General features: G+C 47.8%; 1 protein-coding gene across 5 annotated transcripts in view; it reads right to left on the bottom strand.

Annotated features, from left to right (window-relative positions):
* The window catches only part of AGPAT4 (1-acylglycerol-3-phosphate O-acyltransferase 4), a 121822-nt gene that overhangs the window by 88242 nt on the left and 9729 nt on the right, over positions 1–23851 (bottom strand). The window contains exon 1 of one of the 5 annotated variants that reach the window (XM_005654348.3): positions 23318–23657. The exons of 1 other annotated variant lie outside the window; for it this stretch is intronic. The gene's annotated coding sequence lies outside the window, so the exon portion shown is untranslated. Of the gene's footprint in view, positions 1–22625; positions 23293–23317; positions 23658–23851 lie in introns of those variants that run through there. 3 more of the 5 variants (XM_013984539.2, XM_005654346.3, XM_005654347.3) reach the window with 3 other exon arrangements.

The following is a 23851-nucleotide window of genomic DNA, read 5'->3' as shown; positions in this document are numbered from 1 at the left end:
TATATATTCAATATCTTCTAATAACCTATAATGGAACAGACTCTGAAAAAGAAAGATTTATACAGATACGTGCAACTGAATCACTTTGCTGTACACCTGAAACTAACACAACACTGTAAATCAACAATACCTCAGTTTAAAAAAGAAATACGTAAAGGAGGGAAAAAGTTGTGTCTCGTTACTTTAAGCTGCACTTTGGGAGCTGCAAGTGAAGTGGATTATTTTTTAACTTATTTAACTATTGCTTTCTCTTTTTTTTTTGGTCTTTTTGCCTTTTCTAGGGCTGCTCCCACAGCATATGGAGGTTCCCAGGCTGGGGGTCTAATCGGAGCTGTAGCCACCGGCCTACGCTACTCCACAGTTCATGGCAACGCTGGATCCTTAACCCACTGAGAAAGGCCAGGGATCGAACCCGCAACCTCATGGTTTCTAGTCGGATTTGTTAACCACTGAGCCACGACGGGAACTCCTCTTCTTGTTTTTATCTAGGGCCCATTTATCTTTTGCACGTGGATTTGCATGAACACTTCATACACTAACTAGAAAACCACCTTACCTATGTCATTTAGAATGACCAAGTTTCCCAGTTCATTTGCTTTTAATTTTAGCTTATTAGAGCCTTAAATTATTATGAAGACTGTAATTTCTTCGTAAAATTTAAGCTTGAAAAGGTCTTCCTTCTACCTCTACTTCTTGTCCTGCAGAAAACTGGTATTCACTTATTTTATCTAGTTTTTTCCATAATGAATTTCATGTATTTTTAACTCTTTGATCTGACAATCAGTTTGGGCTATGATACACCATGGATATCTAAATGGATGTACTTCTGAATACTTAAGGAACTGTATCCAAAGCATTTATCGACAGATCCCTCCTTCCTCCTATAATTTCATATGTTAAATAGCAATAAACAGAGAAGAAATGAAATGTAGGAATCAGTACACTACCTGCTCATTCCACAGTTGAAACACCAGCACCTGTAGAGTCTGTGGCCTGCCCCATCCCTCGGGCAGGACAGACAAAGCTCTGAGCGTTCTTTCTTCCTCTTGTACCTTGTGCTGCTAGCCCTCCCACCTGACCGGTTTCCTCTATTTTGAAATGCTTTTTGGCCACATCTGTGGCACGCAGAAGTTCCTGGGCCAGGGATCAAACCTGTGCCACAGCAGTGACCCAGCTGCTGCAGGGACACTGCCGAATCCTTAACCCACTGAGCCGCAAGAGAACTCCCGTTTCCTCTACTAGAGGCAGTAAAACACTACCTCGAATTACAGATCAGCCTTTCCCAATCCAGGGTTAAAGACCCACAGGAACTTCAGAAGCTGCACCTTAGAACTGAATCTGAGAAAGAAATGAAGGAAACCAAGGTGCACACAGAAGCCACTTCTGGGGTCTTTCTTTTCCCATTCAAAGGCCTGAGAAGGCCTCGCGAATCCCCTGGGGGTATGGCGAGCTCTGGGGTTGTGCCCATCTCCCTTCAGGAGCATTTCCGTAGGAGAAAAAAGACAAGCAGACAAGAAAGTACTCGTTTGTAAAAGGGATTCATTACCAATGAGTGCTTGGAGAAAGGAAGCCACAGTGTGGCAGGGAGTTTTAGGTGGTCCTCCAAGGATGCATCTCAAGAACCAGAACAAGGATGCCTGCAGGGACGAGGGAGAGTCTGGCAAAGCCTCAGGAGGCCCCTGGACCACATTCTCCAAGGGACCGAAAGCCTAGAACACAGGGACAATGAAGCAGGCCCGGGACACAGGGAAAATGCAGTCAGCAGTGTGGGCAGCAGCCAGGGGGATGAGAGAATCCTTTCCAGCCCAGACGTTTGTTTAGCTGGTATTTCTGGTAATAGCATATGACGCTTCCACATGTGAATTCCCAAACTTTGAGGAGTTCCTTACTCCTCAGTGGATCCTTTGTGTGTTAACTAAACCAGACGTCAGTTTTGCCTCTGCTTTTAGGTGACAAGCTCCTTCCGTGTCAGAGGCCAACTGTATCATCAATGAATTATAAAAATCATGAACAGCTACAAACGAATACATAGAAAATAATTACAAGACATGAGCAGGAAGCCCCAGCACTGACGACTTCTAAACATTTCTCTCTGAATAAATAATTAAATTGGAACAGAAAGACTCAAGCTGGCCAGGAAGAACAGGGAGGAAGTGGAAGTGTACTCAGTGACAAAAAAGTTTACAATGTACAAAAGTCAACAAAAACATGCACCCTATGAGCCAAATATTAAAGACAAACAAACAAACAAACAAAGACCCCAGTACATCTCTATGCTTAGGAGGTAGTTGGTTAATAAGTCATCAAACATTTAATATCAGAAATATAAGACAAGGGAGGCAGACACCAGAAGTAAGAGAGGCTACAACTCTATTATCTATAAAAAGGAACCACACCAAAAACCTATAAAAATGGAAAGACAGAGAACTTTAACTCAGATGAGGGAGAAAGGAAAAACCCCAGAAAATCAGCTAAGCGATGAGAAGACTCTTAGCCTCCAGGAAAAAGACTTTAGATTGTTGATGCTGAAGATGATGCAAGACATTGGAAATAAACTGGAGGCAAAGATGGATAACTTACAGGAAACACTGGGCAAAGAGATTTAAGATATAAAACTTAAGCAAGAAGAGATGAAAAATACAATAACTGAAATAAAAAATTCACTAGAAGCAGCCAAGAGCAGAATACAGGAGGCAGAAGAATGAATAAGCAAGGTAGAGGACAGATTAGTGGAAATTACAGGTGCAGAACAGAAAAGAGAAAAAAGATTGAAAACAAATGAAGAGAGTCTCAGAGAACTCTGGGACAACATGAAACGCACCAACATCCGTATTATAGAGGTGCCAGAAGAAGAAGAGAGAGAGAAGAGGACAGAAAAAATATTCCAAGAGATAATAGCCAAAAACTTCCCTAACATGGGAAAGGAACCACTCACTCAAATCCAGGAAGCACAACGAGTACCATATAAAACAAACCCAAGGAGGAATACACTGAGACACATGTTAATCAAACTAACCAAAATTAAAGAGAAAATCTTGAAAGCAGCTAGGGAAAAGAAACAAGTAACATACAAGGGAACCCCAATAAGGTTACTGGCAGGTTTTGCAGCTGAAACTCTGCAGGCCAGAAGGGAGTGGCATGACATACTTAACATGATGAAAGGAAAAAACCTCCAACCAAGATTACTTTACCCAGCAAGGCTCTCATTCAGATTTGAAGGAGAAATCAAAACCTTCACAGATAAGCAAAAGCTGAGAGAATTCAACAACACTAAACCAGCCTTACAACAAATACTAAAGGAACTTCTATAGGCAGAAAAGAACAAGAGAAGGAGGAAAGGAAAAAGAGCAGCAAAAACAAATCCAAAGTAATTAATAAAATGGCAATAAGAACATACATATCAATAATTACCTTAAATGTGAATGGACTAAACGCCCCAACCAAAAGACATAGAAAAGACAGCAAGAGGAAACAAAAATTCCACAAATGACAAGGCTCACCAGTAAAGGCATAGATACAGTAAAGATACGAAATCATCCATGCACAATTATGCCACCAAAATCTGAAATCATGAGAAGAGGTGGGTACAAATGCAGGACACTGGAGATGAACTTGCAATTAAGAGAACAACAACTTAAAACAATCTCATATACATACAGACTCTTATATCAAAACTTCAGAATAACTGCAAACCAAAAATCTACAACTGATACACAAACAAGGAATCTCTGGAGAAGAAATATATCTCATAGCAAATAAGTGCATAATCCACCATGAAGGGGGTCATTTGACATCATTCTTGGAATGCTGAAATCTTCTTAGCTCTGATTCCGATTTCCTCTCCATCAAAGAACTTATGATAATTATAATTAAATAATGCCACTGCACAATTAAATAATACAGTTCTACAATTGCATTATTAATAACCATTTCTCTCCATGGTACAATGTAAAATCTATAATGTCTTGTTTATCACACACCTAGAATGGTGTAATGCCTATATTGAAGAATCAATAAGATATAACAAATTGTGAGGACATATTTATATAGTTACATTGTTTTTTTAACCAATTTATGCACTTTATATTTTACTTACTTTCAGAGGGTATATTATTTTTGCTATTCTCTCCAGTTAAGCTATTCTTTTTATTATGCTATATAAAATATTTAATGGTATATAAGGCTTTCTTCTTTATAAATTTTAGTTGCATAATATACACAATTTTAATATAAAGCTAATTTTTAAAGAAAAATTGAAATGTAATAGATAATACTAAATAGTAAAGATGAAAGCCACACAAAAATGGATAAAGTATAGAATAAATTTCCTATTTGTCTCAGCATATTTTCCATTCCACTTCACCAGAGGGAGTCACTTAATCTGTTTCTTAAGATCCATGATATAATAATCTGTGCAAATGTAATTGTGTTTAAATATATGTATTTTATTCTGTTAAAAAAATTTTCAAAAAAATCATATAAAAAATCAGAAATATTTTAAATATACAAAATATTTTACCACATTGACATCCAGTCATGTTTACTTCATTTTTTTAGGAAATAGAATATATAGATATTGAAGGCACTTCTGCAATTTGAGCTTGAAACTGGTACATTTCCTTCAATGTTTTTATTCTTTTACTATATATATATTTACAAACAACTTGTAATTCTTGGGTTATAGGGCTGTCCATCAAGAATACTGAAATCCTTGTGCGATTTTCTTTCTATTCTCGACACTAAGGTTTTGAAATTTTAGGCATCTAGTTTAGTCGTTTTAATGTGGAAAAGTATTCTTTCGTATGTCCATTAATCTATCACCACGTTAATGGGTATTCAGGAGATTTCCCACTTTTTCTCTATCATAGATAACGCATTAATGACACTGGAATCAGAATTGCTGCGTCATTCTGACATGGCATCCTCCAGCCTCACAAGATATTAACAAATTCCTTTCCAAAATGGTTCGATAACAAACACTCTCGAAGGATGCTGGGGATTAGAAAGATAATGGGGAACAATACTTTTTTTCTTTATGTTTCTCTGCACATTCTAATTATTTAACCAAGAGTATTGACCGCTTGGACAATATATTTAAGTTTTTTTTAAAAGAGCTCCAATGTTTACACTGCATTTTTCAGATTACTTAGTTAAGTCTGTTCACATATATGGCTTGATATTGACAATGCTCCCTGATTTATGAGGTGCGCATTTCACAGTAAGGAGGTGGAAGCTCAGGGACATTCTGTGACTTGTTTAGTTTGGTCCTGTACCTCCTCTGAGCCTCAGCTTCATCTTTATGATTTCCATCAATCTACCTCACAAAACGATTGAGGGTGAAAATAAGACAACGGACTTGAAACACCAAAAAATTTTAAAGTGATTTTTAAATACCTAGAACCCATGGCTTATCTCTTTTCAGGATGATGTCTTCACATCTGTCACTCTTCTGTACACACTAAGAAATAACTATTTGGGAAACGTGGGGAAAATTATATCCTTACAAAACCTCGGGTACCATTTCAGCTGGTCCTTACCAAGGAAAGAAGTATACATTAGCCATTGGTTTACTACTGGGATTTATTCTTTCTTTTATTTTTGGCCATGCCTATAGCAAACAGAAGTTCCAGTGCCAGGGCTGAACCCACGCCACAGCTGTAACATAGCAGTGACAACACCAGATCCTTAACCCACTGAGCCACAAGGGAACTCCGAGGCTTACTCCTTTGATCCTTGATCTAAGCTTTATTCTAAGAGTAAATTAATTCTTAAAGATGAGTAAACACTGACTCAAATGACAGAACAAAAAATGGATTCCATACTAAAAGCAAGTGCTTTTTGGTTTCAGATAACGCTCTTCACAGGGCTTCCTAGTTTCTAAGAAAGCAGATCCTGGCAGAGCGGAGAGCTCTGGAAATACAACGCCTGGACGCAAAAAGGCTAGTGCCCCAAAACTGTTACGATAAAATCACACAACTGCCGCACACACCCTACAAACCGTCTGCACTGTTCCGAGGGCGGCACAGAGCCAGCTCACGCCGCACTTCCAGCCCTAAAATACTCCGGGTTGGAGGGGACTCAGCCTTGGGTCCCTGATAAAACTCATCCAATGGCCACTACGTGAGCCGAACCAACAACCCTTCTGACAGTTACTTTGTCATTCCTTTCCTGTGCATCCCAGGCACTGACTCTATAATAACACCTGGATGTGGGTCTGAATAGCAGAGGGACCTGGATTTGAAAATCTAAGACGTCAATGCCAAGTGCAATGCTTCCTTAGCCTCCAGGAAGACTTGACGAAGTGAATGAAAAACACTCAGCTCTGTTCCTCAGATGTCAGGCAGAGTTGCCATATGTCCCAGAAGGGCCACTCTTGGGCGTCTACCCGAAAGAAATGAAAACATAAGTCCACGCAAAATCCTGTTCAGGAATGTTCACAGCAGCATTGGACATCAGAACTAAAAGACAGAAACAGCCCCAATGTCCATCGGCTGACACGCAGACAAACAAAACACGGAGCCATGGATATTCCCACAATGGAATATTACGCAGCCACAAAAAAGAATGAATTACCAATACAGTTACAACACAGATGAACCTCAAACACATTATACTACGTGAAAGAAACCAGTCATAGAAGACCAAACAGTATAGGATTCTGTTTCTACACAGTGTCCAGAAGAGGTAAATCTGGTGACAGTCCAGGGCTGGGATGAGGGGTGCCCATGGGTAAGGGGTTTCTTTCTGAGATGATGAAAACATTCTAAGAGTAAGTGGCCATGATGGTTGCACAGCTCTGAATACATTACAAGCCACCAGATCAGATGCTTAAAAGGGGTGAATTACACGGCAATGTGAATCATATCCCATTTAAAAACACAAAACAAACTCCTGGCCCCACAGAAGACAAAACACAAGCACAGCCAGTTTCCAGTCTATATGTGTTGTAACCACACCTGTCCCAGCCAGTTTTTGAACGAAGGAAAGAATGAGGTCAAGGGCAGTTTCAGCCTGGAAGGAAAAGGCACCCCCCCCCCAGGGAAGGGAGCAGGACATCGTGCCCAGGTCTGGGGTGTGATGCTGGTGCCAGCCAGGGCACCGCTGGCACAGAATGGGGTCTCCCCTAAACTCGCATGACTTTAGGCTGGGCCACAGGTAAGGCAGGTGGGTCTCACCTTGCTCCTGTGAGCAGCCTGTGGGAAAGGCTGGAAGGCTGTCCACCACCCCTGAGTTCTCCACGGGCTCTCAAAGAGCAGAGGGAACTGACCCCCAGGCCCTCCTGCCAACAGTGGCCAGTGCCACAACCTAGGCTCTGGCTTAAGATCCAGAGGAGGCGGTCAGTGGATCAGAGGTGTTTGCCCAGCAAGTAAAGCTGAATGCCTGCGGCGAGACAGAATCCTCTGCTAAAGTTCATTACCATTCGTGCCATCCACACGAGTCGGGCGTCGCCGTATTTGCTACAGCCAACTCACCGCGATTAAATTGGGATGAAATTTCAGGGCTCAGAGATGCCAAAGAAATGCTACTCGAGTTAGAAACCCTTGGCCCTTTAATGCCAAGCGCAGCAGACGCTGGCAAAGCTACCCCAGAGCAAAGCTCGGCGAGGCAGGCGTGGCGTCTGGGGCTCGCCGGTCCCCCAGGAGCCAGCATGCACCCCTGCCCCCACGCCGGCAGAAATTATGGATAGAGTCCCTGAAAGAAATCTGGAGACTCGCCAAGAGCTTCATTGAGTTAATGAAATCAGTGGGGAGATAAATAATTGACGGGAGAGAAATGGATTCATCAGCAGTCTGGCAACATGGAAGTCTTCACATTTTCTGGGTGGAAGGCGACTGAAGCAGCAAGACAGCAATGGAGAATTTATGTCCCTGTCCCTCCAGTGTTAGTTCTGGGGACCGTCTCTTTTCCCAAAGTCAGAGCTGCGTCCCATTCAAACCCTTAGCTGCCTGATTCTCATAGAGCCGGTGGCTATGGAGGGCTGGGGGCAGCTGCCGGTTTTCCTCTCAGCTCTTCCCTTGGAGGTGGGCTTTTGAGGATAAAGTGACAAGGACAATGGGATGTATTTCTAATCCATACTTTGGATCAGGAATAAAAGTAGTAAATCTTAACTTAGATGAAACCTGAAAACCATCCAAATGTCCAATTCCAGGTGACAGAATTAACAATGCGCCGTTTATCCAGATGATGGAAACCCATGAAACACAGGGATGGACCTCGAGAAACTCGTGGGTGGCAGCCCCTCTCACTGTAAGGGTCCCATTTAGACCCCTTCTCAGAAGAGGCCTCTCACTCCCTGTGCAAATACTTCCTGAGGCACCATCCTGGAACTTGGAGACACTGAATGGCCTCCTGAGCTTTCTATGCGCTGGGAAAGACGGATGAAAAAATTTAAATTGTAAAGTCGAGGCCAGCCTACTCTCCCGGGAGGCACAGACGCTTTCGGAATCAAGAGCGAGATGAGGGCACCTGGTGCCAGCCGGCGGGCTGGCGAAGGCAGGCCGGTCTTGGCAGAGGAAGCACATGTCCGGGAGCATCGGCCACCCAGCTCGGCCACAGGGTTCACGTTCCTGCTTCTGAACCCCTGGTCTTCCGTCCCCTCTGCCTGAGGCCCTCCCGCCCCACCCCCGCAGCTGACCTGCCCGTCAGGTGCACCTCCTTCCAAGCCCTGCAGGAGCCTGAACCATCCCGCTGCGCCCCCCAGCGGTTACCTGGGTCTCTCCCAGCCTTGTCGCGGTCCCTTCTCCACCCACTGTCCGCAGCACTGTTGGAGACCTGAACCTGAACCCGGTGCGGGAGTGACTACTTAACGCGTGAGTAAATGATGTCAAAGACGCAGCCCAGCACCAAGGCCGCGTAACCTCAGTAAACGGTACTTCCCACTGTGTGCACATCTGCCTCCGCACAAGCCTGGACGCCTTAGGTGCTAAAGTGATTAGGGCTCCCCCCACTTTTTTTTCTTTTTAGGGCCATCCTGCAGCATATGGAAGTTCCCAAACCCGGGGCTGAATTGGAGCGGCAGCCGCCAGCCTCCACCACAGCCACAGCAATGCCAGATTCCCGCCGCATCTGCAACCTACACTGCAGCTCACGGGAACGCTGGATCCTTAAGCCACTGAGCGAGGCCAGGGATCAAACCCTCATGGATGCTAGCTGGGTGTTTAACCCGCTGAGCCACAGTGGGAACTCCTAAAGTGGTTTTCAACTGGTACCTACAGAGTCCAGTCTGGACATGGCCACAGCAGGTGGTTAATAAATACCCATCATGTGAATGACGCGAACAGTGAGTCACACCCATTACACTTTGGCAGAGAAAAGCCCAGCTTATGGTGTGTTGATAAGGTGACCGCAGGGTCAGTGGAATGTCGCTGCTGTCCTGCACCCAGATCAAAGTGTCATCACGAACAGGCAGGTCGGATATTTTACTTTCCATAAATCCAGCCAATAATGTAATGTTACCAAGCCGTATTCAATGTGGGAAAACTCGGTAATTTAACTCTCTCTCCTAGAAATAGATGTTGGTCAGAGAAAACAGAAACTTCTAGACTCTTTCTACCATAACTTTGCACCATACCATTAAAGTAAAATCCAAGAATGTCAGGAAAATTTTAAAAATAAACAAAACAAAATCAGAGCCAAGGGGCTGCCCTGCAGCTGGATTTATCCTGCCGAGGCCTCTGTCTTTAGTTATAACGGAGGCCTGTGGCTTCTTGCTGCCCTCGTAGAACATGCAACCTTGAACCCCGAGTACCTGAAGGGGGTCCATGCTCTAAGGACAGCAACTGTCACACCTGAGCAGAGCTGGTTTGCCTTTATGGGCTGTGCGACTCTGAGCAAATTAATTCCGTTTCTTCCCGTGCAAAATGGAGACAGTAAGAGCTCCTACGGCCTGGGGAGTGAGGTTCGTTTCTAGAACGCTGCCTGGTACGTGGTCGTCTCAAATGTAGCTACCGCCATCATCGCCGTCATTGTCACCACCACCACCACCCACCCCGGCTTTCCCTTTGTCCCTTTGTCACTTTCCTGCTAGTCGCCCTCCTTCCATCCTGGGGTCCCAGTTCTCCCAGCCCATCAGAAGCACCTGGAAAACTTCACAACCAGCAACCGGAGACTGGATCAGCTGGTCCAAAGCAGGGGGGTTGGGGTGGGGAGTGGGGGGTGTGATTCCACGGACAAGCAAGGCTGAGCCCACAGCCGACTCTGGTCCATGCAGGTCACCAAAGCCTCACCATCAGCTCCATTCCACCTCCTCCCACCGCCTTGGATCAAACTCCCCTGGAGTTTCCCGTCATGGCTCAGTGGTTAACAAACCCAACTAGCATCCATGAGGATGCGGGTTCGATCCCTGGTCTCGATCAGTGGGTTAAGGATCCGGCATTGTCATGCGCTGTGGCGTAGGTCGCAGACACGGCTCAGATCCCGCATTGCTGTGGCTGTGGGGTAGCCGGCGGCTACAGCTCCAATTAGACCCCTCCCTGGGAACTTCCATATGCCACGGGTGTGGCCCTAAACGCCAAAAAGCCAAAAAGCCAAAAAAAAAAAAAAAAAGATTAAACTCCCCCTCTTTCCAGTCTAGTGTGAAGACTCCATTTCGTGCTTGGAAGGCACAGGTCACAGCTTCTGGAAGGAGCGCCAGGCTCGGAGCCGGCGGCAGGCCCCCGTGACCTCACCTACAGCAATCTCCTGCCTCACCCGTGTCAACTGGAGACATGTTCTGAACGCAAGAACTTTCCGGAAAGCTAAAATGTAGACTGCAAATTGACAAAAGAGAGAGCTGCCACACGTTTCCTTTGCGGTGACACGCTTTCCAGTGTCACCCGGCCATTCCTGCCTTAGTAAGTGAGGTCCATTGGCTACCGCACAGACCGCTCAGGATGCCACCAGTGAGGGTCTCAAGCAGAAGTCAGGATGCGAGTTCACTGCTCTCTTTTCCTGCCTTGTTAGCAACTGCTGCCTTTCCACCACTCACCCAGGAAAACAGGCAAGCCAGGCACTTCGGCGTTTTGCCTGCTACCTCAGATTAAGCCCAAAGAAGCACAAAGGCTGTTGACAAGAATTTCGCTCGCTCTGTCCTTCAGATCTGGAGCTGTGCTCCACGTGGTTGAGTCTGTCCCCAACTGGCTATGTCACCATCTCTTAGATGGGATCTGTTTTAACAGCCTCATCGGGTTCATCTGAATTCGGTTCGCTCCCCTGTGGTCAGAGTGCTTTTTCTCCACCTTCACTCAGAATGCCAATCCCATGGCCAGTGTCACAGGAATATTCTAACACGAATTTCCCTGGAACAGAGGGCAGTACGTCTAATGCACAGACCCCAGGGCAGCTCGATAATCTGATAGCACTATTTCACTTCCAAATTACTACCATGAAATATTAGGTCAAGTGACACTTCATATTCGTGCTTAATAACATGGCTTTAAAAAAAGGATGTCCCCCCCAACACACACACAAATAAAAGAGGCCCACCCTCTTATTATTCTCTAATACATAAATGCAAAAACAGAGTTTCCTGTGGCACAACAGGTTAAGGATCCGGCGTTGTCCCCGCTGTGGCTCAGATTGCTGCTGTGATGCAGGTTCGACACCTGGCCCCAGAACTTCCACATGCCTCGGGTGCGGCCAAAAAAAACCCCACAAAAACTTGCTTTGCTTGTGCCTGGGCAAAGTCCATGGCTCAGATTTTTGTTCTCCTCCAACATCTTACTGCAAAGGGAAAAAAAGCGGTTTGTTGGGGGAGTGAGGTACTGGCCGCCCTTTCTGGGGTGAGGCTGGGGTGAGGCTGTTCTTCACCCCAGGAGGGTGACAGACCCTCTGACCTGTGGCTGGCTCCTGAGTATCTGAATTGGCGCATCTCAGCTGCCACACGGTTTTGTTGCGATTTCAGAAGAGCACCCCGTGAAGGCAGGCTTTAGGAGATCGGGGAGGTGACTGACCCCAACGTGGGGAGAAGATAAGAGCTCTCCACCAGCGGGAGGAGGCAGGGGCGTCCTTGTCCCAGAGAGTCCAGTACTTATGGGGAGAGGAAGAGCCAGAGGAAGGAACAAGGGTGGGGCTTATCCACGGATGAGCGGGTGACATCTTCCCCAGCACCAGAGCCCGAAGCCCAAGGGTGGTGACCAGAGACAAAGAGGGAGACCCAGGCGACCTTCCTTCCATCGGACCATCAGGAGCAGACGCAACAGTCAAAATGGGCACGTTCTCGGGGATGACCGGGGCCCCCACACCCCATCCCCAGGACTCACCCCTGGAGAGAGCGGACGAGGGGAAAGAAGCACTGCCCCCCAACGCACAGCCACCCAGAGATCATCCAGCTCCGTTTTCTTCTCAGTGTCCAGAGAAATACTCCCTTCGGCAGAGGACACTAACTCTGAAGGGTCTGGAGCGAGGGCCTAAAACCACCCAAGCAACCCAGCACGAAAAGTCTTCAGTTTTGTCATAAAATGTCTTCATGGAAATGTTGTGTTGTTCCACGGCCCGTCCACGTTTGTGTTCGTGAGCCGAGCCCAGTTTACCCACAAATAAAAGAGGCCCACCCTCAGCTCTGCACACAGCTGGCGCACCACCAACATGGCCCCAGGGTGGGATGGTTGAGGCTGGCATCCACCCTGAACTCCTCTAGACGGGATCAGGACTGAGGGTGTGCCAGGCCACTCTCCAGTGCCAGGGACAGCAGACCCAGACAGCCCTGGCCTCACGGAGCCCCAGGTCCCTTGGAGAGTAAGCAGGTGGCCAGAGCTGGGGCCAAACCCAGGCTCTGGGACCCCACCCTGCTCCCCCTTAGGCCATGCCGCTCTCCATGGTCCTACAGGGCCCCCAGTCTACTGGGCCCAGAAGGGGGGCCGGGAGGCTGTCATTAGCGAAATATTCCTCCGGCCTTTGACAAAAGCAGGACACCCTGCCAGGCAGGGCACATCCCGCCCTGTTCGGAGAGGCAGGCAGGGTTAGGCCACATGGTTACTAGGAGATTACGGCTCAGGGCCTGTCCAGCACCCACAGCACAGGTAGAGCCCAGCCTTGCAAAGTATATGTTCGAGAAAGTGCATCTTCTCTGGAGAGTCAAGCCAGAGAGAGCCTTTTTAAACTAGTCTCTTAAAGACAAATCACAGTCCAGCCATTTGAGAAGACAAAGAGTCAGAGAAAAGTGGAAGGAAACGCCAATCTGGCTAAAATTGGAACCGATATAAATAATTGACATCATCAGCACATTTAAACCATCTCTGTGCTTCTCTCTGTTCCACTAAACGTTAATGCTATTATTCCTCTAGAAATGGAGGCTGGTGGGGATTTTAGTGACTCCATGAAAGCTTCATCATCTTGTTTGGTCTTTAGTAACTTAAATTCCCACATCATCTGGGAGGTTAGAATGAATTTCTGCACATTTTGAAGCTATGGAAACCCTTTCACCCTAAAAGAAGATCCGGGGAAATTGCGGGAAAGAACACCTTATACAAACGTGATCCTTAGAGATCAAAAGTCACAGTCTTGGCTCCACAAACAGGTATTGTGACGTAGCAAAGCGAGCTGGCCAGTCTGTGGCTCGGTTTCAAGTCGGCCTAGAGGAAAGAATCCAACGTAGAGAACAGACTTGTGGTTGCCAGGGGGGAGAAGGCGGGGAGGGGGTGCGATGGACTGGGCGTTTGGGGTCAGCAGATGCAAACCCACGTATAGAGGGTGCATAACCAACGCGGCCCTACCGGACAGCACAGGGAACTATCTATATTCAATATGCAGTGGTCAACCAGAACAGGAGAGAATATGAAAAAGTATGTGTGTCACAAAGTCACTTTGCTGTACAGCGGATATGAACAAGCAATGTACATAAACTATACTGCAATAAAACAAATGTTTAATTAATTAACTATTTTTTTTGTTTTTGTTTTTTCTTTTTTTGCTATTTCTTGGGCCGCTCCCGCGGCATATGGAGGTTCCCAGGCTAGGGGTCGAATCGGAGCTGTGGCCACCGGCCTACGCAGAGCCACAGCAACGCGGGATCCCAGCCGCATCTGCAACCTACACCACAGCTCACGGCAACGCCCTATCGTTAACCCACTGAGCAAGGGCAGGGACCGAACCCGCAACCTCATGCTTCCTAGTCGGATTCGTTAACCACTGCGCCACGACAGAAACTCCTAATTAACTGTTTTTTAAAAAGAGTTCTTAACCCACAAGGCTGGAAGAAGGACGCTAAGAGGTCAGGTGCACAGAGCACACGGCACAGTAATAAATGCTGAAGAAAGGGCATAGGTGACCACGTAACAAAGCATGGTAAGAGTGACCCTTTGGGAAAAGCATTACAGAAAAGGTTTCTTTCTGCATGTACCACCGCCAGAGTGGCCGAGAGGCCCTCTGCACAACCCGTTACGAACGCCTGTGGCTCCTCCTACCAAGAGTGCCCAGCCTGGCTCCTTCTGCATCTCCCTCCCAGGCCTGGCCTTCACCTTGGTCTCCTGGACCAGGCACCTGGCGGACTGGTCCCTGCCTCCTACAGCACAGACTGGTTCTCCACATGGTCCCATGACCCCACCGGGCTGTCCCCACCGTCCAGATCCCTTCACCACCTGGAACACAGCTCTCAACTCTGACCACTTCCTGATTCGCCTCTTGCCCCCAGGAAACAGAGCACCCCAGCATCAGCACCCCGCTTCAAGGAAGTATTTCTGAAACCCCGGCCTGGGCGGGGCATCAGGGATGCTCCCACAGTGCTCTGCACCCTCCTCCCACGGTGTCAAAACGATCCACTTAGGTGTGCCTTGTCCTCCAGGAACGCTCAGCGCCCTGCCAAGAGTCGACTGGACACAGGATTCAGGAACGCTGTAAGAAGATTCTGGAATTGTGTGGGGAGTGGGAACAGCAGACTGCTCCCACTCACACCCACTCACGCCTGTCCTTCAGGTCCTGATGGGAAGAAGGGCAGACCAAGGGAAGATCCTGGCAGTGACCCCCGCGCAAGCCCCTGGCAGCAGGCTAGGCTGGGGATCGGGCCTTAGCTGAAGCAGGGCAGGTGCGGGACGACCAGGGAAGGCGGCCCCCCACCCGATGGGAAACACTGGAGACCAGAGACAGGAGGGAGAGGCTGGAAACACCCACTGTGACCAGGGCTCAGGGGACAGTGAGTTACCAGTGAGACCTGGGCGTGGAGCACCGGGGTTCGCAAAGGAGCCCCAGAAAGGTGGGGTAAATCCACGAATCCCAGCAGAGGTGCGAGTGCTGGGCCCCAGTTCTTTCTTTCGATGTGTTAATCCCAGCTGGCCAGCCGGGCAGGGTCTCCCTAAACAGAGATCTGAGCAGCCCGCCCGCCCACTATCCCTGCCCAGCTCCCAACTCAGGTTACAAGGTGACTCTTCCGGCGGGTCCGCCAGAGAAAGGACCCTAATGTTTGAATATGTGCCAGGTACCTGTCCGCCCCTCACTCATTTTAGTAGTGTTTTCCAAGTCCTGTCTCCGTGTGAAGTTCAGTGGATGAACTGTCCCTCCGGTGGGGACTCATCTTTGTAAACGTGGGGAGTACAAGCTGGTCCCGAGGGACAGATGTGCCAGGAGCCAGCCACGTGCGCTCAGGCGTGGGACCTCCCTAAAGCGTGGCTCCCAACTGCAGGTGATCTTGTTCCTCCAGGAGACCCCTGGCCAAGTCTGGTTCACTTCTGGCTGTCACACCTGGGAGGGGGGTGGCATCTAGAGGGTGGAGGACAGCAATGCTGCGAGACAGTCAACAGAGCACAGGACGGCCCCTCGCAAAGAACTATCTGACCCCAAACATCAAAGGGGCTGCGGTGAAGAAGTTGCCCTGATGGAATGGCATCCTGGGAGGACCTGGCCAGAAGGCCATCAGATTCGGCCAAGCTGACCCCGGATCTCGGCACCCATCTTTTCTCTAGCTGCGCCACCGCTTCAGTGCCAGACACCCCTCAGTGCCAGACGTTCTGCTCTTTGCTAGAAACCTCGATGAGAAGCCCCCCGTGTCATCATTAGGATGGAACGGCAAAGAATGGTCCTGGAGTGGACGCGCATCGGCAAGAAGTGGCTGCTGGACCAAAGATGAACGGGACTGAGGGAGGATGTCAGGCCAGCGATCCAGGCGCGAGGCCCCATCGAGAAGGAAGCTGCTGGCCCCGCTCCCTTCAACCTCCCTTTCCCCAGAGCAGAAGACAGGCAGAGGGAAGAGGAGGAACGAGCCAGCCAGCGAGGAGCAGGACCCAGCAGGAAGTTTTAGAGGATCGTGTTGGTGGTGTGTTGCTGGCTGCAGCATCCTGGGGCGAAGCTAGGGCCAGACTCTTGAAAATTTCATCAGCCTGGGTTAACCTCGGCCCACAGAGAGGTGACAGCTCAGGAGATGGGAAAAACACCCAGCCCACACGCCGCCCCCCACCCCCACCCCCAGGTCCATTCAGTTCTCATTCCAGAGTTTGTCTAAGATAAGCGCTGGCTGGCTCTTTGCCGATCATACTCTGCCTTTAAACTGCTGATAGATTTGTGCACCATCAACAACAGACGAGCAAGGCTGAACTCCATCCACCCACAGCCCTGGGGCAGGCGTCCTTCCGAGCAACAACTTGGCCAAGGTCAGTCCTCCGTTCAACACTGGTTTCGAGAACAGTTCACACTTAAGTGTGATGTATGCACTGCACGGTCACTCAGAGCTTTTTATTCCCTGTTTGAAAGTTTTATTGGCGTAGAGTTGAGTTACAAGGTTGTGATAATTGCACTGAGCTATTTCAAGCACAGGGCCGCCCCCTCCCCCCACCGCGTCCCCTCCCTGGCTAACCCACCAGAAAATGACAAAGCGCCCTGAAAATGATTAAGAGTAGCTGGTCTCAGACGTACTGCCATTAGTTTTCCCCCAAGTTCAAAATACTCTCTTCCAGGATTTCTGAAGCTCCTAAAAAGCCATGCCAGGGGAGGTCTTACCCCGCCCCCGCCCGCCGCCCCAGGGCACAGATGCAGGAATTTGACACTAATGAGATGGGGGAGGGGAACACCTTGGACTTGGATGGAATCTCAGCTGTTACTTCTATAATACTAGGTGAGTCAGTTACTTTCTCTGATCATTACTTCATCTGTAAAATGGAAAAGGATAACAGTTGTACCGGCTCCATGTGTCAGAAGGACAAAGAGAATGGATGAGGAGGTGTAAGGTCTGTGTAATAGACAGAGCGGGCGCTCAGTACAGGGGAGCTGCTAGCCTCGGCGTAAACATCCTACAGGCTGACCAGTCACCGCAGCATCTCTAAGTTACCTCCGCAGACTGAGGTACAAGCTCCTGCGGGAATCTCAGTGCTGAGTTTCAAACTAGGGTGAGATCCAACATGTGCCCCTTCTCTTGTGAGCTCCCACTTAGACATGACCCTGAGAGAGCTGTTCGGTAGACCCAAGGTCAGAGGGGAGGGATCTGGGCAGACCAGAGGTCTCTGGAGCAACAGCCAAAGGGAAAAGCTGATCTCATCTGCAATCAGAATAACAAAGAAGGAGAATTTGCTTCTCCGCAGGTCAGCTGACCCCTGGAGGGTGGTGTTCCAGATGAATTTTGTTATGGTGCCCATATAATTTCCAGGCTGAAGGTGGAAATTAAGTGAGACAAAACAGCCTGCTAAGAGGGGCTCCCTGACAGCAGGAAATACAAACAGCCAAGTATTGCAACGAGGTCTTGACATGAGTTATTTGGGGTACTTGGATTTAAGGTGTTGAAACCCTTGCAACTTCCCATGGGAAAGGTAAATACAAGAGATTACCAGGTAAACCAATGCGCATCTAATTTGGATGTAGTTGGGAGCTTTGCTTTTAAAAATGTTACCCTTTGAGATCATCTGGCGGGAAAGATCAGCCCACGGAAGTCCACAAGTGTCTACAAGTAATGCAGCCCGCGGGAACTTTGAGAGATGATTGCACTCAATTTGTACTTTTCAGAACAAGAAGGTACAAGTCTCCTGGACTCTGTGTCTCCAGGGTCAAAACCTCACGTCTCCCATTTAGTTAATCAACAGCTGTTTACTGGCATCAGACAGAAGCTCAGCCAATGAGGGAGAGACAAGAAAATTATGAAGAGTCAGCTGTGCTAAGCCATCTCTCCCTCTGCCCAGAACAATTTATGTATAAAAGTTACATAAATTGCAATGCAATGAAAGAAGCATCTGGTGCTATTAGCCAATAAATGCTTCTATCAAATACAATACCCCCGGATGTGTAAACACACACACACACACACACACACACACACACACACACACCTGGAATATTACTCAGCCATTAAAAAGAACAAAACGTTGCCATTTTCAGCAACAGGGATGGACCTAGAGATCACTGCACTAAGTGAATAAATCAGACAAACCAGAGAAAGACAGACATCAAGTGCTATCACTTATATGTGCAATATTTTCAAACAATGATACGAATGAACTTATTTACAAAACAGAAATAGACTCATACAGAGAAAGCAAACTTATGGTTACCAAAAGGGAAGAGAGGATAGCGATAAATCGGGAGTTTGGGATTAACATACACACACTGCTATGGAGAGAAACAGACAAGCAGCAGGGACTCACTGTAAACGACTTACTGTATACTAACTACCTTGTAAGAACCTACAATGGAACAGAATCGGAAGCTGTACACCTGAAACGAACACAGCGTTGTAAATCAACTGTAGTTTTGTTAAAAACAAAACAGGAACAACCAAACACTCTTGGTTTAAGGGACTGTTTCCACATCTGTCTCCCTGCTAGTTCCTGAGCTTCTTTAGGGAAGAAGTAGCTTCCTCTTTATTGCTGTATCCACAACGTGTAGTGCCCCATAATGATGAATAAATGGTTGGGTGGATGGATGGTATATGAATGAGTGGTGACTGAAAGCCAGGACGAAAGGAAGAAATAAGGCAAACCAGACGGAGGCAACAGAAACCAACACGGGAAGAACATCTTGGGGGAGCAAGTCTTGAAAAATAAAGGAACACAGGTTAGCTAGATTGTGCCATGATAACATTCACCAAAAACTGCTCATTTCAAGTTACTTCCTTCATCCGTCCTTAGAGGAAAACAAATCAGCCAGTCACAGCATCTCCCTTAAAAACCCTTCAGATATTTGAAAACTGTAGCTATTGACACTGCAGGCGGTTTTGCTCACAGCTGTGTCCACAGCATTTGGCACATAATAAATGCACAATAAATACTGCTAAAAGCGCTTCCTCTTTCCCACAGCCTCAGCGGTAAACCTCCCTGGTCCACACATGAAGCCAAATTTCTGAGCTCCTGAATGGATTCTGTCTTGGACAACGATAATCGAATTACACCTGCCCAGGCTCCGGGTGGTGGTAGATGGTTATAAAGCCAGACTTGATTATCTATGAACATTCAGATGTCAAAAAAACTATTTAGAACTGTGAATTCAGGGTCTTCCCACACTTGTTCAACCTTCTTTTCAGAATACAGCAGCTTGCACAAATATAAGTTGCCAAATCCCGCCATATCAAGCTATAGCCGTGGTTGGTATTAGGATGTGGGGTTCCCTCCCTCAACTTTCTTGCTTGTTTAAAGTCTGATTTAAGTCTGACCTTCACTCCTCGAGGTTCGACTCAAAAAGAACTGAGTCAGGAAGAATTCTGCCTCCTCCACACATTGTCTTTCTTTTCTACCCGTCTTGTTCTGAATTAAAGGAAATTCTGTCCCCGAATCGCTACTAGTTCTTTCCACCAGCACCGAGTGCACCTGCCCTATTTCCATACTAAGGACAGACTTCTCCCTGCTGGGGACAAGAACCTGGCGCCAGGGCCCATCTCTCAGCATCCATCCCTGTTTCCTGGGACACCTGTGCCTTTTCCCCTTGAATCATCCATTTCCCCTCTTCCAACCCTCAACATCCTCATCCGAATAGTCTTCCCGGACCACCTGCATCCCGCGTCTCATCTCCCTCTTGCCTGGACTCCTGCTCTCCAGCTCTGCACACCTCCACACAGTCGTCACCTCTGTTTGGCAGATTTTAAGCTTAAGTGCACTGACTACCACGTCTACTTTCTTCACAAACTCTACGGTTCAGAGCCTGGAAATCCCAGTACGATGGAGACTGACTCAAACTTCCAAAGTTACATCCTCAGCATCACCTCCAGCCAGTCAGCCTCTTTCTCGGGACCCTGAACCTGCTATGCACCTGGAGCTCCATGGACCCTCCCCAGGTCAAGGCTGTTCATTATGTTTTTAGCTTCCACCTAGGATCTGATTATAGGTCAGGGATTTTTTTTCTTTTTTTGGCTGAAATTTCAAGCAATTCTTGCTATTCTTCCTTTGACCTCTATCCTACAAGGCTTTCTGTTGTGACACTCCTAGGTTCAGACACTCAAGAGTGTCCACATGCACACCTGACTCACACACTGTCCCTCTGCTCCGAAGGGTCACGTGGTAAATCTACATCCTTAAGGGCCATTTTCAGGCCAGAAATACACTCAGCATGACGTTTTCCATACTCTTTGCAAACATCGCAAACCTACAGGGAGTTCCCGTTGTGGAAATGAATCCAACTAGTATCCATGAGGTTTCGAGTTCGATCTCTGGCCTCTCTCAGTGGGTCAGGGAACTGGCATTGCCGTGAGCTGCGGTGTAGGTCGCAGACAGGCCTCAGATCCGACTTGTTGTGGCTGTGGTGTAGGCCGGCAGCTGGAGCTCCGATTCAGCCCCTAGCCTGGGAACTTCCATATGCCATGGGTGCGACCCTAAAAAGCAAAAAAAAGAAAAGACAAAAGAAAACGTACATCCCAACTGTTTCTGTGTACCAACATGTGCTTTTCCAAACGACAGTCATAATTTTTCGGTGCTTTATGGCTTTTTAACTCATTCTCTGGTACCTAACTCTAGTTCGTTCCCATTAGTTTTGTGCCACACATTCAGCCCCAGTTTTTTCAGAGAACTTTTGTATCTGCAATACTTAGGACCTCTTGCACTACAAGAAATTTTATAAGTCATAGACACGAGGCTGTTAAGATAAGGATCTTGGCAAGAGATCTCATTCAAACCACCTCGTCTTCCCGCTTCCCTGTGGAGGGTCACTCTGAGGTTTCTAAGTACTGCGTTTGGCTGCAGACTGGGAAGGCATTTTGAGGGCAAAGCCACCTTCACCCATCTTTATGCAAAACTAGAGATGCTTTTAAGAATCAAGGATGAGATTCCTATCGATCTGTCTTATAAAGGCTAATCTGGCCATTCAGAACGCCCAGCAAAAGAATGGTATCTGTTATCAAACATCCTCTCAGATGATGGAAAGCGTCAATTTAATTCTTACCTATTATCAAGCCCTTTTGGACGTCTTTTCATAAATTGTGTCACTTGATTTTAATCATATTTCACTTTGCTTATGACTAGGTAGATGAGACTTTTTTCTCTCATGTTTTATGTATTTCCTAAAAATCAACTCTTTTTTTCTCTCCATAGAGGATATTAAGAAGATGCAGTTGTTTTAACTTAGGACTTGAGTTGCCCCTGTTGTCCCCATTACACACCATATACATCTCACACTCATACACCACACACATCTCACACAACCCACCACACACACACTTTCTCTGCTATCTTACACCTTATCTTTTTTTTTTTTCCAACTAAGGATGCTTGAGCAACAACGACAAATGGGTTCATCCTTCCCCAGTTTTGAAAAAGAGAAGGCCTATGGACCCTGCCTTTAAGGAGCAGGGCCCGCATGATCCATTCGTAATAAGATGATGCCTGAAAAACTGAGAATCCTGCTGGTAGGCCCCATTTGTTACTCACTTATACTTGTTGAACTTGCATTTTGAGCTACCTAAGTTCAGACTAGAGCAAAGACCCCTGCTGTAAACATTTAGACGGTGAGGCTTTTCCTGGGCAGGCAATTTAACAGTCTGCCAGTGCTGATCCTCAAACGCTCTCTAAAACTTTTTTCCAGGCTCTCACCTCCTCCCAAGAAGTAAGGGCTCCCCCATTGAGCTTCCTCACAGCCTTAATATTCACATCGTGAGACCAGTTTAGGTTTTCAGAAAAGACCAGAACCTGAAGACTTCCATCGACATCAAAGGACTCTTTCCTTAATTCCTAGATAGGATTAACGACCTCCACCGGCTTCAAACTAAGTAAATAAAGAGGTAATTGCAAATGCCTGTTTCCTTGACAACTCCCCTCCCCCAGCCCTCCTGCGACAGGGAAAAACCAAAACAGGGGTGAGGAGGGGTAGCCGTGGAGCCAGGCTCCGTCCGAGCTGCCCGGGCGATAACCGGCGCCGAAAGCGACCCACGCGGAGCAAATACCAATAAAACAATTGATATCGGGGTTGCCTTGGGCGTAGTATTTTCGTGGTTGCCATAGAAACGTCAGCGACGGAAGAACATGTTGCATGACACAAAAGAGACGGATCTGTAACAGGAACCTTCTCCGCGGCTTCGTCTATGGCAGAGAAAATTCTTTCACCCGAGGTGGGGGGGGGGGGCTGGGCAGGGGGAAATTAACCCAAGCCCAGCCGCCCGAAATCACCACGCGGACAGGCGCGCTCCCCCGGCCCAGCACAAAGAAAGGGTCCTCGCGCGGCAGCAAAGCCCCCCTCTGCCTTCCAGAGGGCTGCCCCTCCACGTTCCCACCGGCGCCTCACTTCCTTCTCCGCCTTCCTCTCCTCCTCGTACCTACCCCTTCCAGAGGTTTTAATGCAATCCAGCCAAGGAGAGGAGAACAGTGCTGAGAGAGACAGGCGTGCAACCATCCGCCACGCCCAGAGGTGAAGTCGCCTGGAAATAGCACGAACGGCACATACCTCCTTTCTGGCAGCCCTGGACACATGGACTTAGAAATCAGAAACTGAAAGGGAGCAGCTGGGGTGCAGAAATTGCCACTAGTTTATAGGCGCTGTAAGTCAGCCAACACTGGAAAGAAAAAGCGAGACTCCACCCATGGGGTGGACCCTTTGGGGGAAAAAAAAAAAAAAAAAGTGGTCCTCAGCTGACGTCTCTCCCCACCCCATGTCACTTCCTTTTAAAGCTACAATTTAGCAGTTATGGGGAGGGAGATACGAGCCGGCGTAACATGAGTCACTCCCCTCCCCTCCCAATTAGCGTAAGGAAGTGCTCCGGTCGGCTGCAGGTTGGAAATCTCAGGCTGGAGAACCTGCCAGAAGGGGAAACAAAGCCCGCTAGGTGGCCTTTCTTTTTTTCTGCCGCGCCTCCCAAATCCTGTTGCATCCCAGCGCCGACATGGCTCCTCCAGCCTCGGCTCGGACGGCCCCGCTCCGTCTGCGCTGCGACCTGGAAATTGCCCTAAACTGGCTCCTATGTCGGTGCACGTTCAACCTGGTAAAATACCCACGCTCTGCGATGCCCCCTCACCTCTCACTGGGACGCTGGGCGGGAAGGAGATTGCATTCCCCTCAGAAGAGCCCCAGAGCACCTTCGCCAAAATAGTAGTGAACACTCCGGCGATCTGAGCGGGTTAAGAATCGGGAAAAAGAAGCTCGGAGGTCGATGTGTTTTCTCCCCGCAAAGCAGCCACCCGGGTTGAGTCCCAGGGCGCGCGCCTGCGCGCGCACGCGAGCACAAGCACGTGGCATTCACAAGCAGAGTTAAGAGAGGGTCTGGCCAGACCTTTATGCTAAAACAGTGTCCTCGTAACTTTAAAGGAGGGCGGACCGTGGGACCCCCAGAAATGCCAGGTCTCCAACACTCCTTAAAGAAAAAAAAAAAAAAAAAAAGCTTAAACGATTTCAACCTCCAAACAGCGAAGATAGATATATGCCCTTCAAATGTTCTCTAGTCAACCCATTGTCACAAATGATTAACAGCTGACTCCTGTGTTCACCGCCCCCCCACCCGCGTTCTTCAGATGTTTACAATGCAAAGGTAAAAAATAAAATGTTCACAAAA

The sequence above is a fragment of the Sus scrofa genome, chromosome 1 (genome assembly GCF_000003025.6).
Source record: "Sus scrofa isolate TJ Tabasco breed Duroc chromosome 1, Sscrofa11.1, whole genome shotgun sequence".
In the NCBI taxonomy this organism is placed as follows: Eukaryota; Metazoa; Chordata; class Mammalia; order Artiodactyla; family Suidae; genus Sus; species Sus scrofa.
This window is presented reverse-complemented; position numbering and strand designations above follow the sequence as displayed.